General features: G+C 36.4%; 1 non-coding gene across 1 annotated transcript; it reads left to right on the forward strand.

Annotated features, from left to right (window-relative positions):
• Positions 1-2,476: 2,476 nt before the first annotated feature.
• On the forward strand, positions 2,477-2,549 carry Trnav-uac (transfer RNA valine (anticodon UAC)). The gene has a single exon. It is a non-coding gene; the product is annotated as a tRNA-Val (tRNA).
• The last annotated feature ends 13,785 nt before the right edge of the window (positions 2,550-16,334 follow it).

Here is a 16,334-nt window from a genome sequence, read left to right on the forward strand (position 1 = left end):
AAAATCTATCATCAGGTTCAACCCATCAGTTGAATGTGTAAAGATTTTGCCTTGAAAGGAGCAGGAGAGGTTGTAATGTTTGAGGACGTTGGGGCAATTAATCAGTTGATCAGACCACATCTGATTGAAGCCTGTCACATCACTACGGCCCAATCAACGGCTGTATTAACTAATGGATTACCATTAGAAGCTTTGACCAAAGGACCAGAGCTTCAATTTGAAGATTGCTTTTAATCACACTACATTACTTCGTTTTGAATTAATTTAGTAAATGTTGACCTTTAAGTTGGACAGAATGTAAGTAGTGTTTATTTTGGTAATAATTATTTGTTTATCTCCTTTGATCTTGACTTTTAGCATGCTTGGTGGTGTCTGACGGATCTGTCTATGACATGTATGTAATTAGGTAGTAAATATTCTTATAAATTTTATATTTTTCGTTTCCAAGTGTGAAGATATAAATTAGATAACTTTGATATCTATCCCTTAATACTTAGCACACTCCCGCTGAATAAAAACAAACATAAAGTTAGAAGCAAGCTGACAGAACCAACAGATTTGTTTTGTTCATACAAAAGCTACTATGAGTCTACGTGTCCCATATCCTAGTCGCGAGCACCGGTTAGATGATTATCAGCTCGATTACGAGCGAACACCATACAGTTTTCATTTATTTAATATTTACTATTAATTTGTCGCGCTTGATAGACCCTGAATCGGATTAAATTTTGCTGGCAATCTTAAAATTTAACCTTCTGCATCAGGAGAGTAGACTTTTGTTCTTTGAATGAAATGAAAATTCATCTTTGAGTACAAGCAAAATAAATCGCAGATCAGTTTGAATATCGATAATGATTATTGAGCATTATAGAAAAAAGACAGATGGAGCCAGCGGTACGTTTATTATGCGGTATGTTTAGTAGAGTGACAAAAGTGAATGCAAATCAAAAGCGAATACAAATTCCCGGTAGTGCGTTCTCGTAACGGGTAAAATGAATGGGTATGACCGTTGAAACACGAATAAAATTTATAATATCAGTCCCCACTGACGGCATCATCGGCGTATTTGTCGGTTTAGTATGTTCTTTTCCCTAACAACGCGTGTCGGAAATAACATAATGAGTAAATAAGTCATTTTCGTAGTTATAATATTAGTTAAGATAAGAACCTTTTAAAAAATAAATGATTATTTAATATTTTAGTATTACATCAATAGCGAAAAAAGACCTGAATCGTTCGAGTCGAAATTGTTGTAAAAATTATTGCAAAATATTAATTTATATACATTTAATATGAGATGAAGTTAAAAAAGTTGAACGGGAAACTTGTTAAATGTACAATATTGACGTTATAATAATATATTTTCGTAATATTTGTCGTCGAGCACGTATCACTAGCTGTACTAACTACGAAACTTTGTAAATCAACTCGTACCGCAGCGGGCGACTGGGAGAGGTTATGTGATGTCGGCGCGTAGTTTCCAAGCTATCAGCTCTAAATACCGGCTCAATATATCTGGGCATAATTATCACAATGTATCGCATCGATGTGGAATTTCGGTCTCGCGTTCTGTTCGAGATCATAATACGGCGGTCGATATGGAAACAATTTCATTTATTTTGGGATTATCAGCAAAATTTGGCTGCCATCAATTTATTCATTCGGATATAACCACAGTAGTTCATTCCATATAATTGAAACTGATTACTTTATTTGATGATTTAATGTAATTCGTTAAAACCGAGTGTTCATATACTTGGTGGTAGGGCTTTGTGCATGTCCTTTTGGGTACGTACCACTCATCAGTTATTGTTACGCCAAGCAGCAATACTACGTATTTTTGTGTTTCGATTTAAAAGGTGAGTGAGCTAGTGTAATTACAGGTAAGAGGGACGTAGCATATCAGTTACCAAGGTTGATGGCGCATTAGCAATTTAAGGATTGGTTAATATTCCTTACAGTGCCAATGTCTATGGGCAATGGTGACCACTTACCATTGGACCATTTGACAATGAAAATAATCATCATTCAGCAATGGTAATGTCGAGCTTGAAACAAAGCTTCTTTCAAAAATTGCGTGGTCTCTTCAAAAAAACCGTTCCTTTTACTTAATAAGTGACTCTCACCCAGACGGGCCTGCCCGGGGCCGTGTCACCAGGTTCAGAATTAGATATGACGTGTCGGATAAAGATTCGATTGCTTTTACAAAGGCGAGGAGCTTTGTTGAGATATAAAATATTACCACATCCTTAGTATCCTGCCCATATTCTGAACTGGATTCGCCATCTGTGTGCTTTATAAGGGTACACCTTGTAATTTAATGTTTTCAGAGTTCTTAACTTGTTATACAAAGTATTATTTATTTAACAAGAATTTGTTTAATCGATCATTTCATTATTTGTTGAGGAGTCGTCTCATGTTTTACTCGTATAATATTATTACGTTGAAGAACGCAAAATTAGAAATCTTATCATCTGGTTCCGTGGTGTAGTGGTTATCACATCTGCTTTACACGCAGAAGGCCGCCAGTTCGATCCTGGCCGGAATCATAGCTTTTTATAAATTAAACATTGCTATTATTTTGCGTATGTGTGAAACTGCGAAGTGCAGGCACTTATGTGATAATAATATACATATACGAAACATGCTGTCTCTTTGGTATACGTTTTATCACTACTGTTTGTTGGTTTGTTTTTCATTGAGGCATTAGAAAATAATTGTACTCAAATATTAGTACAGATAAAGTATATTAAAATGTTATATATTTAACTAGATATTTCCCGCTTGCTAGGCATTAAATAACGAAAGGGGGAAGGATCAATTGAACTAATAAAAATAATAGGATATAAGTATATTCGTGATTGGCATACAAAGGCCAATATAATTATGTGATATACAAATGGAAGATATATGATATAAATTTTAAAAATCGAATTCAAAACTTACGTTTGGGGTAAGATATGAAAGTAGCGTTAAAAAGAGATTTAAGATTTGAATCTTCGTTGTAAGTTCGGTCGAGTTACGGACAGCGGCAGCTGCTGCTCGCCTACCTACTCGTAACTAAGTGACATTAGCCATTATAACTATCAAACATCGACGAGATAACGAAACATAATCGGATTGAGAGTTGTTTTTATTGCTCGTTAAATGACTATCGCTGATAAATGTGCCATAAAAAACTCGATTGTAGTGAATTTTTGTCGATCAATTATTACAATTTAAATAATTTTTGTATATGCCGCGGTGATATTGTAAATACCGTTAGATTATAATCTATCTCGCGAGTTTGTTAACTATCGAAATATTGTAAACTCTACCACACTACTTACAATTTAGCGGATTATTTTTCGAAGTAAATTTCAGTTAAATTATATAAACTCTAGTCTAACCTAACCGAAATATTATGAACTATCGAAATTGTGTTTTATGGTAAGATGAATACCCGTTCACAATCTTTCTACGGTTTACAATTGCGCGAGATAGATTATAATCTAAAGGTATTTAGAATTTTATGGTGATATATATAAAATAGGACGAGCATGCAGCAGGAGCAATGGATCACCTGATGGTTGTCAACACCGCCCATAGACATCGACGCTGTAAGAAATAATAATTCCATTCCATACAAAGGCAACGCAGCGACAATCTTGGGAACGAAGATGTTATGGCCTGTAGTTACACTGGCTCATTCACCCTTCCAACCAGAACACAACAATTCTAAGTATTGCCGTTTGCCGTAAGATTATGTGATGCGGGTGGTACCTACCCAGACGGGCTTGCAGAAAGCCTTACAACCAAGTATATTTTATGTCATCAAGTTCACTCAAGGTTTTTTGCGCGTTGGCCAGTTTGTTCGCAGTAGAATCTATATTTCGAACCAGCGGTACCTTTAATTTTATTGATTATCTCATGTAATGTCGAATCAAAAGTGGCTTTATGAAACCTACTTGCATAAAAAACTACTTGGTTGGTTTAGCGTAACCCGATTCAGAATCTGCCAAAGGTGTCCCGTATTAACTTAAGTTAGTCGATCTTAAGCGTCTAATTATGTACATACAAACGATTAAGTCAAGTTAAGCAAAGTGGTTCGTGAAGTGATCGCGCGGTTGATTGATCCTGCTTCCATTACGCGAACTTTCGGGACGACGTTCGCCAGCTCTCCGCGGACGTCTCGCAGGATCGATTAATTGCGAACTTTACACATTTAACATCAACTCGTTAAATGAGTGGCACTGTTCTGCCTCGTCGGTGATTCATTACTGAGGGTACAGTTTTATCACTTCGTTTAACTTTTTCAAATCGCCTTCTGAACTGTTCGTTTGTTTATTTTACTTCAGTTTTTTGTTAATAATATAATTAATTTGTAATTTATATTTTTTGCTTTTTCTTCGTAGAAACCAGTGATTACTTTAAATTTAATTTGATTTTGTGAAATGACGATTTAAGTGTGCTCGTTAAACTGTGAATAAAGCATTTTATTTTGATTGAAAACATGAGTGTTCTAGCATGAGAGACTAACTGTCTCATTGGTGTTTCAAGACTGCAGGTTCGAATGCCTATAAAATGCTTATTACTAGCAGCTCGCAGTAAAGTGTCAATTTGTCAAGTTGCCTCAACTTGATGGAAAGTGACTACTACCGCACGGGGATATGTACAACAATGGGGGGATATTTTAAAATGTTTTATTCCGTTTCATAAATTCAAAACATTTGTAAAAATACATTCGTAAAGAAGGCATATTATTCGATACAAGATTATATAGATGATAAAAAAGCGTGGAATTAAAGCTTGTAGACTTCCAGGCAGGATATATAACACATGACTGTATTTTTAGATATTGAAAATGATTAACTACCGAGTTTCTTGCCGGTTCTTCTCAGTAGAATCTACATTCCGAAACGGTGTTAGCTTTAATTAATATAGTTTCTAAAATGACGATTCAAAATTGCTTGTAAAAGCCTACTTGAATAAAGTATATTTTGATTTTTATTACTAATATTCACCGAAATGTTAAGTAAGGCACGTGATAATGACATAACATATCATAACGTGGGAATACATGTTCAACATTTATTTTCAGTATTTTAGAATTTTCCTCATGACCACACGAACATGTTAAAAATAATTTAGTAAAAGTGCCCCATACAAATTATGCAAGGTAAATTATTGAACTAAGTTTCTAAGTAGCGAAACCTTTTAAGAACTCCCGCGAGAATAAGGGATAGGGGTGACATATGACGGCGCTTTAGTAGAGGTCACCAGCACTTACCGTCCACATTGGTTAGTCCAGCTCAATGGAGAGCGTACTTTGTGCCTGTGACCTGAATTGAAGATTTTGTTAAATTAGTACCTGGTCATTGTTTCGCCCACATTAGAAGCGGAAAGGGGGAGGTGGTCTCGTAGGTATTAAGGATTAAATAGGATACTAGGATTTAATTTTTTTTATTCAATAAAAAATCTAGTTCAAATTGCATTAATTTTAATTAAATATTTATCTAATTAAAACGTTTAAAATGAATATATGTTTTAGAGTGATAACGTTATGCACCAGCCGGTAGGCACAACTAATTGGATATTTTGTCGCCAAACTGCAATAATTATTATTCGTTGCTCATGTCAGTGTCAGTAGCCCAAGTCATTACAGGCACAGGGGACATAACATCTTAGCTCCCCAGGTTGCTGGCGCATTGGCAAAGCTAAAAATTGTTAATATTTTTTACAGCGCCAATATGTACGGCGGACATGAATCACCATCAGTTGTTCCATTAGTCCTATAGCCTACCAATATCACAATGTGTATAGTGAAAACTACCACAGGCTTAGCGAATAAAATACCCTAACTAGAGAAGAGCCGGTGAAAGTAACATGTTGTTTGTCTTATTTTATAGTTTTAAACGCAATGATGACGTGTGACAGCCTAAACTAACCTCTTTATAATATAATTAGTTTGATTAATTTATAATACGTAGAGCTTAAGCTATTGCGTATTACTTAATTTATATTCAACGGCCTCTTCAAACTTTGTCAAGGAATAAACGACACAATCAGACTCCGAGAAATACACCGCATGGCCTAAACAAATATTTGTTTCAACCGGACAAGTCAAATCAGCGATCTGAAACGAGGAAATTTCTGTTGTAAAATTAGGCGAACCAGAATATGCTCTGACGATACGCAAATTCAGACATTACGTGCCGCAGGTGGCATTGATTCATGCGTTCGTGTTTATGAATTTCTGTTGGCGGATTGTCAATTTTTTTAATAACAAAAATTAAAAAAAATGTCCTTTAAAGAAAATGAAACTTTGAACATCATCAAAGTTAGAAGATGGTATAAAATCAAAACATTTTGGTTTGAGATTGTTTGTGATTTTTTGAATCATCATGTACGATTACGAGTACGAACTTGATATAACGATTCGGAATGTATGTAAATGCCGAGAAAAACGGGCAAGAAACAAAGTTTTTTTCATTTAACCAAAAAATGCCAAAAGGTAAGTTAATGAAATTCAATTTCAATATTATTTTCATTGAATTGATTTTTGTTTTGAGCATGGTTCAAATCTACATTTTTTGTAATTGCTAATAAAAAAAAATAATAACTACATTAGAACAGTTCGTATTCATTGATTGGTGAAGAGAGCAAATCCTTTTTTCATCAATACCAAATTCAAAACCATTTGCTCAATATAGAAGTCTTACAAATTACTCTTACTTATCGAATGTCTAAGTAAAAACTATTATATACGCAATACATACTAACTATATACGCAAAAAACGAACACTGATAACTGGGTATACTTATATGGTTATATAAGAGTCACTTGCACGTTTTGTACAAGCTCTATTAGCTCTTAAACGAATGTGTCATCATGGGCTGAGTTAAAGCGAATTTTGCAGCGGTCGGTCATGCTCAACATTAGGAATGTAACACTTCACACCGCCAGGCGTTTCATGTACAGAAACTGAATCACCGTGATTCGTAATACGAATGTTCCCGCACGAACGATTGCCTGCCTCGTTGGTCTTCGTCGGCAAACTCATGTGTGTCAGCACTCTAGCTGGTCCTGCCGTCTCGGATCCATAAATGCTAGTTTTTTTTTATCTTTGTATTGTACATTTGTGTTGTACTTTATAGTTTGTTTATGTTGTACTTGGTGGACAGGCTTTGGGGTACATGTCAGTCACCTCCTCGTGGTGTACCCTGGGCAACGGGGCCGGCTTGAGCTTGCTCGTCGGCCGCGGCTAAGACTGGCGGAAGGGATGCCGCGGGGCCGCTCCTGGTACGTCCCTGATCGGCGTCAGGGCGGACCATGTGAGTGGCCTCGTTGGCTAGGAGGGAGTGGGAGGGCTCGCTACTCGAGCCTCCCAGGTGTTTTACACCGGCGGTCAGCGGCGGAGCCTACCATCTTGTCCGCCGCAGGGCGTCAGCTTCGTTGACGCCCAGCCTCCAGTGGCGGACTCGGGGGAGTTCGCCACATTCCCACGTGGAGGATGAGGGGGAAGGCGCGCACTAGGCGCGCTTTCCATGAATATTCAGCCGCCTTACGGCGGCTGCCGCTGGTGGGGTCGCGGTTGCATGCCCTTGGCGATCCCGTTGCCTCACCACTCGGCGGCATGGTGGAAACCCGAGGATGGTTTTAGTGGGTAGGACAGGGCATTAGCATCAGCGTGCCCTGGCACGGGGCATTAGGCCCCGGTTGAGTCCCACATACCCGTCCCGGTCCCCCGACCGGGCGGCATGCGTAAATGCATTTCCTCCTCGTTAAACAAAAAAAAAATAATTGGTGGACAGGCTTTGTACAAGCCCGTCTAGGTTCTTACCCACTCCTCTGATATTCAGCTGCCTAATAGCAATATTTAGTATTGTTATGATCTGCCTAGAGCCGAGAGGGCCGAGATGGCCCAGTGGTTAGGTTAATGCGCGTGCATCTTAACCGATGATTGCGGGTTCAAACCCAGGCCAGCATCACTGAATTTTATGTGCTAAATTTTTGTACATAATTCATCTTGTTTTCCGTGGGGAAAAGAAAAACATTGTGATGAAACCTGCATGTGTCTAATTGCAACGAAATATTGTCGGTGGAAAATGCTCCAAACATTCTTCTCAAAGGGAGAGGGGGCCTTAGCCTAGCATTGGGAATTTTACAGGTTGTTAATGAGCCAGTGTAACTATTATGAAATTAAATTTCAAGGTTGTTGGCGCATTAGCGATATAAGAAATTGTTAATATTTTTTACATTGCCAATACTATGATCTGTTATGTGTTGCGATCACCCACTAACCGGTGACTATGAAAATGTGTTCGACCACCGTTTTTTTAAAATAAACGTGTGTCTGAGTATGTGAATTCACAACAATTCATAACAGTTTATAATGCGTACACAGATAATACGGCACGGAGAAATACGAATCCCATGTAATAAGTCATTGTTCGACACGAGGCGCACTAAGCCTGGTGATTGAGGGTAATGTCGACATTGTTCTCAGAACACATTATACGTAGCTCTGTTCACTCAACCGAAGGTGTTTGTTGCATTATTCTGCAAACAATACAGCTCGGATTGTATCTGATTATTCGCTTATATAGCTTCAGTGAAGGGTTAAGGGTTAAGAACACGTGATCGTGGTAAGGCTTCATAAGCGACGGGAATCTATAGACTAAAAGCGAAAACAAATAAGAAGAAAAAACAAATAAGAAGTTACAATATATGTATAAATAAAAATGTTGCCACAAGTAGGTCAGATGATTTTCTAAATTTGGAATAATAATTCCCATCATGAAATTTAGTTGTGACTGTATGTTGAGATGTATATTCTCTTTAGAGAGGTGGATCGTTCTGCCTTGCTCTTTATTTGCTTTTTTTTTTAACTGTACAAGTACGTTAAACCTGTAATTCAGACGAGAATACAGTTACTTGTTGCCAGATCAAAGAGCCAACTGATGCGTAGTGGAAATCGACAACAAATTCTCGTAAAACTCAAATGTTTATGCTCGTATATTTGTTTTCAAAATTTCGTGTTTTTAAAATTTATTAAACTTCATTTTATTAAGCTTAAACTGCGGCTTTATCCGCTCAAAATTTATAAAGCTTTACAAATAACACAAACCGCCGACCACCATTAGCATTAGCAAAAAAGTAGCCTATCTCCATTCGAAATTTCATCTAAGTCGGTGCAGCGGTTTAAGTGTAAAGAGGTTACAGACAGACAAATAGTAATGTCGAACATTAACTATAAACATTGCAGTGGGAAAAAATATATGTACAAAATAACCTTTTCAGTTGGTTTCCATAAATAATCCCCTGCTTTGATTCGGCTCTGATATACACAGGTACTGACAGAGATTAATTTCACGGTGCATGCGGCTGGCGGCGTGGTGGTTGATGCCAAACGAGTAGTTTGGCAGTCGTCAAAATGTACTCGTAACTCGCTGAGAGCTAGATGTTGTTATGTACGGATTCAAACCAATTTCACGAACGATACTAGCTCCTCTCGAAAAAAACATCGAGTAAGCCAGTGGAAGTCTAGCGTCAGTATAAATATACGATGTTTCGTCGATATCCAATATACTGAAGAGTATGGAAAAGTATTTACAAAACTAGTGCGGCTACGGAATACGTTACATTTGCTCAAGTAGACGTACAAATGTTACATTAGAACATACGTTTGGCTAAGCAACAATTATATTTGGACAAGTTACAGTCAAAATACTCTTTATTCAAGTAGGATATTACAAGCAGTTTTGGATCGTCTTTTAAACACGCTTTTATTAGCTTCACTTGTAACTTCCTATGTATGTAAGAAAATCTTGGAATCTTAATTTGACCCACTTCCCGGTCTTCGATTAGGATGAAACTTTGCACACGCTCAGAGTTCTAATGACAATACATGACTAGCTATACATGACTTAAATCCAATATGGCGGACATCCAAGATGGCGGATTGGCTATTTGAAATGCACCCCCATGATATGGGTATAAAATGAAAATGGTTTGCTTTTGTAATTTTTAGTGCGTGCTAAAAGCGTGTTTTTTTGTTTTTTAAACTATTATTTTTATTATAAGAACAATTTTAACCTTAAATTAGTATTACAGTAGTCCATGGACGTTAGAAGTAACTTTGCATTAGTTTAGCAACCGAAACATTTGGCAAATATTCAAGCAGCAATAGCAGCTCCAAAGGTTTGTTAATTTTCATGTGACTTTCAGATATTTCTTTCCACAAACTAAATATTGTTACTTAACGATATCGAGGAAGGTACCAAGACAACCAGAAATTTGGACAAATAGTTAATAAGTTGTGTTTCAGTTGATGTGTTCTATTTGAAATTAATTTTAAGGAGATGTGCAACCGGCCCGTACAAGCTCGGCTTGGATTGGACTTACAAAACAACTTGTACATTATGAAGGCATTGTTATTTCAACCTGTATATTTTTTTCAAGATCAAGATCCAGAGTTTTGATCATTTATTTGTCTAAATATAGTATCAAATTGAGAATCCGTCGAAAAAAATAGTCATCACTAAGTACACGAATGCTAGTGAAACTGTATGACATTTGGTGAGTGTCAAGTGTAGCTGTTACGCACACCAAGATCATAAAATTGGCTCATTTGTTTTAGTTCTATTGTAGTGCGACACTCTATCTTGAAGTAAAAATAATCCAAGATTCAGAGAAATATAACACTGAAATTATTAGACAACTGAATTACTAAGCAAATAACAGATACCAGGAAACGTAAACCATGTAAAAAAACCACGAGAAAATATTCGCAATCGAGTCGCAATATCACACAAGTCAACAAGAAGTTTATCACGTGACAGATCAAAGGATCTGCCATTTGTTCGATGAAACAATTACCCGTTCCATTGATTTATACAACTTAATATCTATATCAGTCAGCGATTATAATTACCTACTTATAGGTATGTTTATTATTATATGCCTATAACAGTTGATTAAATATTTTATATTCTAAATATATCCCGGTAAAATTACCAGAAATGCCAAAAATCGAGCATCGCATTGTATCAAACTGAAAACACATAATTTTTTATAAAATTTTGTTTTTTTAAGCCGTAATATACACTTGTACTTTACAGTAGACATCAATATTTGGAAGTTTATACACATTTTCCTCAGTCGCTCGTCAGCGAGGGGCGCGCAATACAACATATTTCGGGAGTGAGGCTGAGTTCGCAATAAAGAAGATTTATCTCGGTGTTTGCGTCCGAGAAGCCGTAACGAGCGGAAACATCGTGTGACGCGGCGGTCGCTCCATTGTGGGCTGCTCCATGGCGCTGTTCCGAGCGGCGAGCGAGCTCAGGCGCGGGTCGAGGCTAAAAATCATGTTTCTGTCTCACCAAAATAAATTTCTCACTGCACTTAACTTCACCTCTATCTGGTAGTTGATATTGGTGAAGGCTTGATACGTTTACCTTTCGCAACTTAGTATCAGTACCGAGACTCCTACGCCAACGGGAAGAACCTGCCAAAGATGATGCATAAACATGCGCTAATGCTTTCATTGCGAGAGACGGAATCAATACCGCGCTGGTCCCGTTCTCTCGGTCGCGTGTTACAGCACAAACGTATCCGAAGCGAGAGTTACTATCGGCTCGTCGCGGGATCGTGTTTAGTGCCGCGTTATGGATCTTTATGGATCTGTGATCCGTGGTACCTCATTGCGTTCGAGATTTAATTTGGTCAGGTTTTAGGTTTTACGAGAATTTTGCTTGGTTGTCGTTGTAGGCCTCTGTGCAAAATTAGTTTTATTTTTTTTATTTTCTTTTTATTTTTACTTTACTTTTATTTTCTCGTCAAATAGCAATAATCTTCTTTGCCGGATTCCATTTGAGGGTTGCGTATGTCAACGGCACAAGGGGTATAATATATTACTTCCTATCATTTGCGACGCACTGACGTTGCAAGAAATAGTAAATATTTTGTAGTACAATTTTTTTTTAAAAGTATTACAAAAATGCTTAAATTTTTTTTTGTTATATTTAATTGTACAAATTAATTTTAGTTAAATTACTTAGACTTAATCAGGAGGATTAAGCAATTATATATGGATACCATTAAGTGCTCCAAAGATATTAATCATTTGCACCGTATAGAAGGCACAGATTGCAGTATCAAGGTTATCGTGTCACGGGGCGCGCGGTCGCCGCCTCAGCGTCGGCACGGTATCTTTTGCACCTCCGCCCTGCGCTGCATCGACTACTCATTAAACTTGACCTTGAATGTTTTCATTTACATAATACTCTTCTTCTTTCTTCTTATTTCAGTATTTTTATGTTTTCATACATTAATTCAAACAAAGAATATATGTTTAATGAACTTATGAGGGATTCTGTAGCATCGATCTATTCAATAGTTCATGCTGAATTTCTCTTAAACTATTAGACGAATTATAGGGTTGGAGTTTGGATCTTATTTTCCTAATTATGGTGCCTAATTACGGAATTATGTGGCAAATAAGCGAATTTTTGAGGAGCCAATTAAAAAATACTTACCTTCAACGTGGCTTACCAAATGAAAGCTTTTGGTTATGAGAATTTTCATTATATTTTCTTAAATATTAAGTTGTGCCCTTTAAGATATATCAATGCGAATGTACAAAACCGAGCGCGGCAGCAACGTTAAGCCGATTGTAATTTTATGCCAAACATTTTATAAATACCTAACAATTATGTATCAGTCGTTGTTTCAAGCTTAAAACGTAGAACGAAATGGCATTTCTTGGTATGGTCACTGGTGTATGTACTAAAAATGTACTGCGTATTAATACTCACGCAAAAAACCCATATCGTGAACAGAAGTAATCGGAACGATTCTATCCATATGAATGTACAAATAAACGTATACAGAGAACTCTTAACCATTTGGTTTTATAATGAAAGAAACCCTATTTTCAGCGCCATAAAATTTAGAGCAGGTAATTTAAAGTTGGAGCGGTCGTGATGTGTTTCGGTGACGTGCACAATCGGCGGCTAGTCAGCTGTAGCGGCGGGCCCGCGCCGGCGGACACAATGCCGCAGCGCGCTCCGGGCAGCCACTCGCGGACTATCAGACTTACATGATATAAATTAAGGCATAACAGGTAGCATATAATAACTGATTATGCTATTATAAGAAATGTTATACTTATTCTTGAATTTATATCGACTGAGGTCTTATTTGGGTATATTGATTACTTACATCGAATTTATTACACATTTCAAATTAGTTGTAAAAATGGAAAGTTGAAAAATATACTGTTGAATAAATGAGCGACTATATTAACAAAGTAATAAATAAAAATAATGCATCGTTTATATCAATTTTTCCGTTATTTTATTAGCAATAAACAAAATCTCACAAACACATTTTATATAATGAGTATTAAAATTTTAGAAATACAAAATATAGAAAATGACCTAAAAAGGATCCCTCTGGAATGCAAAAATAAATCGGTAGCCATAACAAAATAGTTTGATATTCGCGCTGGAGCAGCGTAGAGGAGTAAGCTTCATTATATTTTCTTCAGAGGAGAAGAGATCTTGCACCCGTTTGTCATTTATTTGCATTCCACTGATTACAGGAGAGTTCATGTTTTGTCCAGAGGATCGGAATTGCGAGTCAATTTACCATTATACGTGATCATGATTTGTATTTTTTAATATGATTAAGGCCTTAATGTAGATAATTCTTATGTGAATATTTTTTAAAATAATACTCATAATAATAATTAATAATTTCTAAAATAATAAGCTACTTCATAAAATTATAAAATAAAAATTCAATTTTTTTAACGTATTCTTAATTTACTTATGTTGTTGTATAATTATCGAGAAATACTCGAAAAATAATCATTATATTTCAGTTTGTAATGTGTTAAAACTACTTCTTATGGAATGTCTATTGAATATCTTCGTTGTTTTAGTAAAATGATCGTCGTTGTAGAGCAAGCCTCGGTCGTGTTCGACATTCGGCTTCGTTTGTATTAAGTATTGAATTGCTGTACTCTGCTCTTCATTTGGTGAGGCACAATAGAAATATTGTATGGATTCCTTTATTTCCTCTATCAATACCGTCGGTTTGTATTGTACTTAAAATTTCAAATACATTTGACTCCGTTACCGATCCGAGCTGGACATATTTATCGACAAAGTTATAACCGGCTAAATGAAATAATACATCTTTATTTTATACTAAGATACAGCAATTATTCATAAATGTTTAATGTAATGTTCACGCCCGTGCACACTTTCGTATCACAGTTGTATGTAGTACTCGGTTGATTATTTTCGAAATAAATACTAATCTCGTTCTGATTCTATTCAATGTTTAGTGTGTAATATTACATACATATACTCAGTGGTAATTTACTTTCTGAAATGTGAAAATATTCAATATTTTAATAATGCACATGTAAACACACATCAATATTATTTATTCAACCAAATGATGAAATGAGACGACCACTGTGTAGGTGTTGCCTGTGTTATTATCAGAGTTTGTCTTTGGTCTCGTATCCTATGTCTCTTAATATTCTATATTTTAAAGCTATCCAGCACAAACTCTACACTTACCTACATACATAGACAGCCTTCTGGCGAACCTACTGTAAAATCACTAATCCATGGTCTTATAAAAAGGTTTGCACCAGCTAAACATATTCTTAACAGCACCGTTTGCATATGTTTTCTAAGACAGATCTATACAATTAAAAAAGGATGTTAACCTGTTTACTAAAAACATTTATTCATAAATTGACTTGGATTTTTATGGTTTAAAATAATACAAGGCTTTGTCTTCTACTTTCAAATCTCAGATTACAGTTGACAGAAAGAGATAGATAGATGGGTGTACTCACCCGCTTTATAATATGTTTTAGCAAGTACATGTAATATGTACATGTTGACACTGACATTTTGATGTAATATCAAGAATGATGAATAAGAAGAATTAGACTTTCAAAGTACTTAAATCAAACTGAGTGAATATTTTATAAAGTTACTTTGACGAAACTAAAAAAAAAGTCGATTAAAAAATACTCGAATAAAGTGTATCATTTTATAATGATATTAACACGTACTCGCGTATAAAATCTAAATATTGCATTACCTTCAACGTATATTGCAGTCGCTGAGTGACAGTTGGGGTGAGTGGACGCAGTGAGGCGTTCACAGGTGACACGCAGACAGTCAACGCTGTTCTAATGTAAGCCTTATGTTAGGTATCTTACAGATCAATGAGTCGCAGGTCAATGGTCGGTATATAGCTGTAGCTCGCACGTATCGATGTAGTGTAAGACGATTACCGTCAACCGAGTTAGTAATCTTGTTTAGAGACCGCCTCACGAATGACTGCGCAGCACGGTGACCCTCATCAATGTAACAGGATTGGATTAATTTCTTGTTTATTTATGTTACGAGTTCACGACGAGGATGAGCATATAAGCTATTAAAGTAACTTTTCATCTTCCCCCATTAACACTCCCACCGAAATAAATATCACAGTAATTTAGAAAATACGTCGAAAATATTGCCGTTTGACGTCATGGTAACCAATTATTGCACCTTTTTTTGGTCTCACTGAAAAACGAAAACAATACTTTCCTCCGTGAAGCGAGAGTATTTGGAACTCACTGGTGTCGGATGCACTGGAATACTTACTAGCAATTAACGAGCGCTCTCCTCTCCGTCTCTTTGTTTAGCGTGAAGGAATAAGTTCCAAATCCTGCAAAGTTCTCACTAAGTTCAGAAGTAACATATTTACAGACCGTTGAAGTTCCTTACATAATTATATATTCATAGTCTACAGCGTAAACAAATATATATTTGTATTAAGAGTTAACTTTACAAGAGCGCACCAGACTGTGTAAACGTAAAGAAGGCGAATGCCCGTCAGGTGAATAAACTTTGCCGTATATAAATATCACATCATGTTGATCACGAGGGTTCTGACAAAAGCAATACGATAAGATTTAAAAATGTTCGCGTCCATGAAACAATAAAAAACCAACAAACCGCAATATTAGTGACAACGGGGCCGGCCAATGAGCAAGTTTTAATTAACTGCCGACGCAGCCGTGAGTCGCAGGCAAGTTGTTTGCATTGGAAAAGGAATGATTGTTTATTGCGACAGTCCTGCGTGCGAGGTTGGCTCTTATGGCGTAATTGTTTTTATACTCGCAGACCGCATCGCTCTTTAACATCATTATTTCATTTAAAATAAAATACAAACATTCAAATTTGATAATCTGTTAAACTTTGAGAGTAAGATTGCTATGCACTTCTCTGTGAATCTAAAATAGTATGCAGGCGAACAAGCATTATTTTACGAA

This window comes from Vanessa tameamea, chromosome 16 (assembly GCF_037043105.1).
Source record: "Vanessa tameamea isolate UH-Manoa-2023 chromosome 16, ilVanTame1 primary haplotype, whole genome shotgun sequence".
Classification (NCBI taxonomy): Eukaryota; Metazoa; Arthropoda; class Insecta; order Lepidoptera; family Nymphalidae; genus Vanessa; species Vanessa tameamea.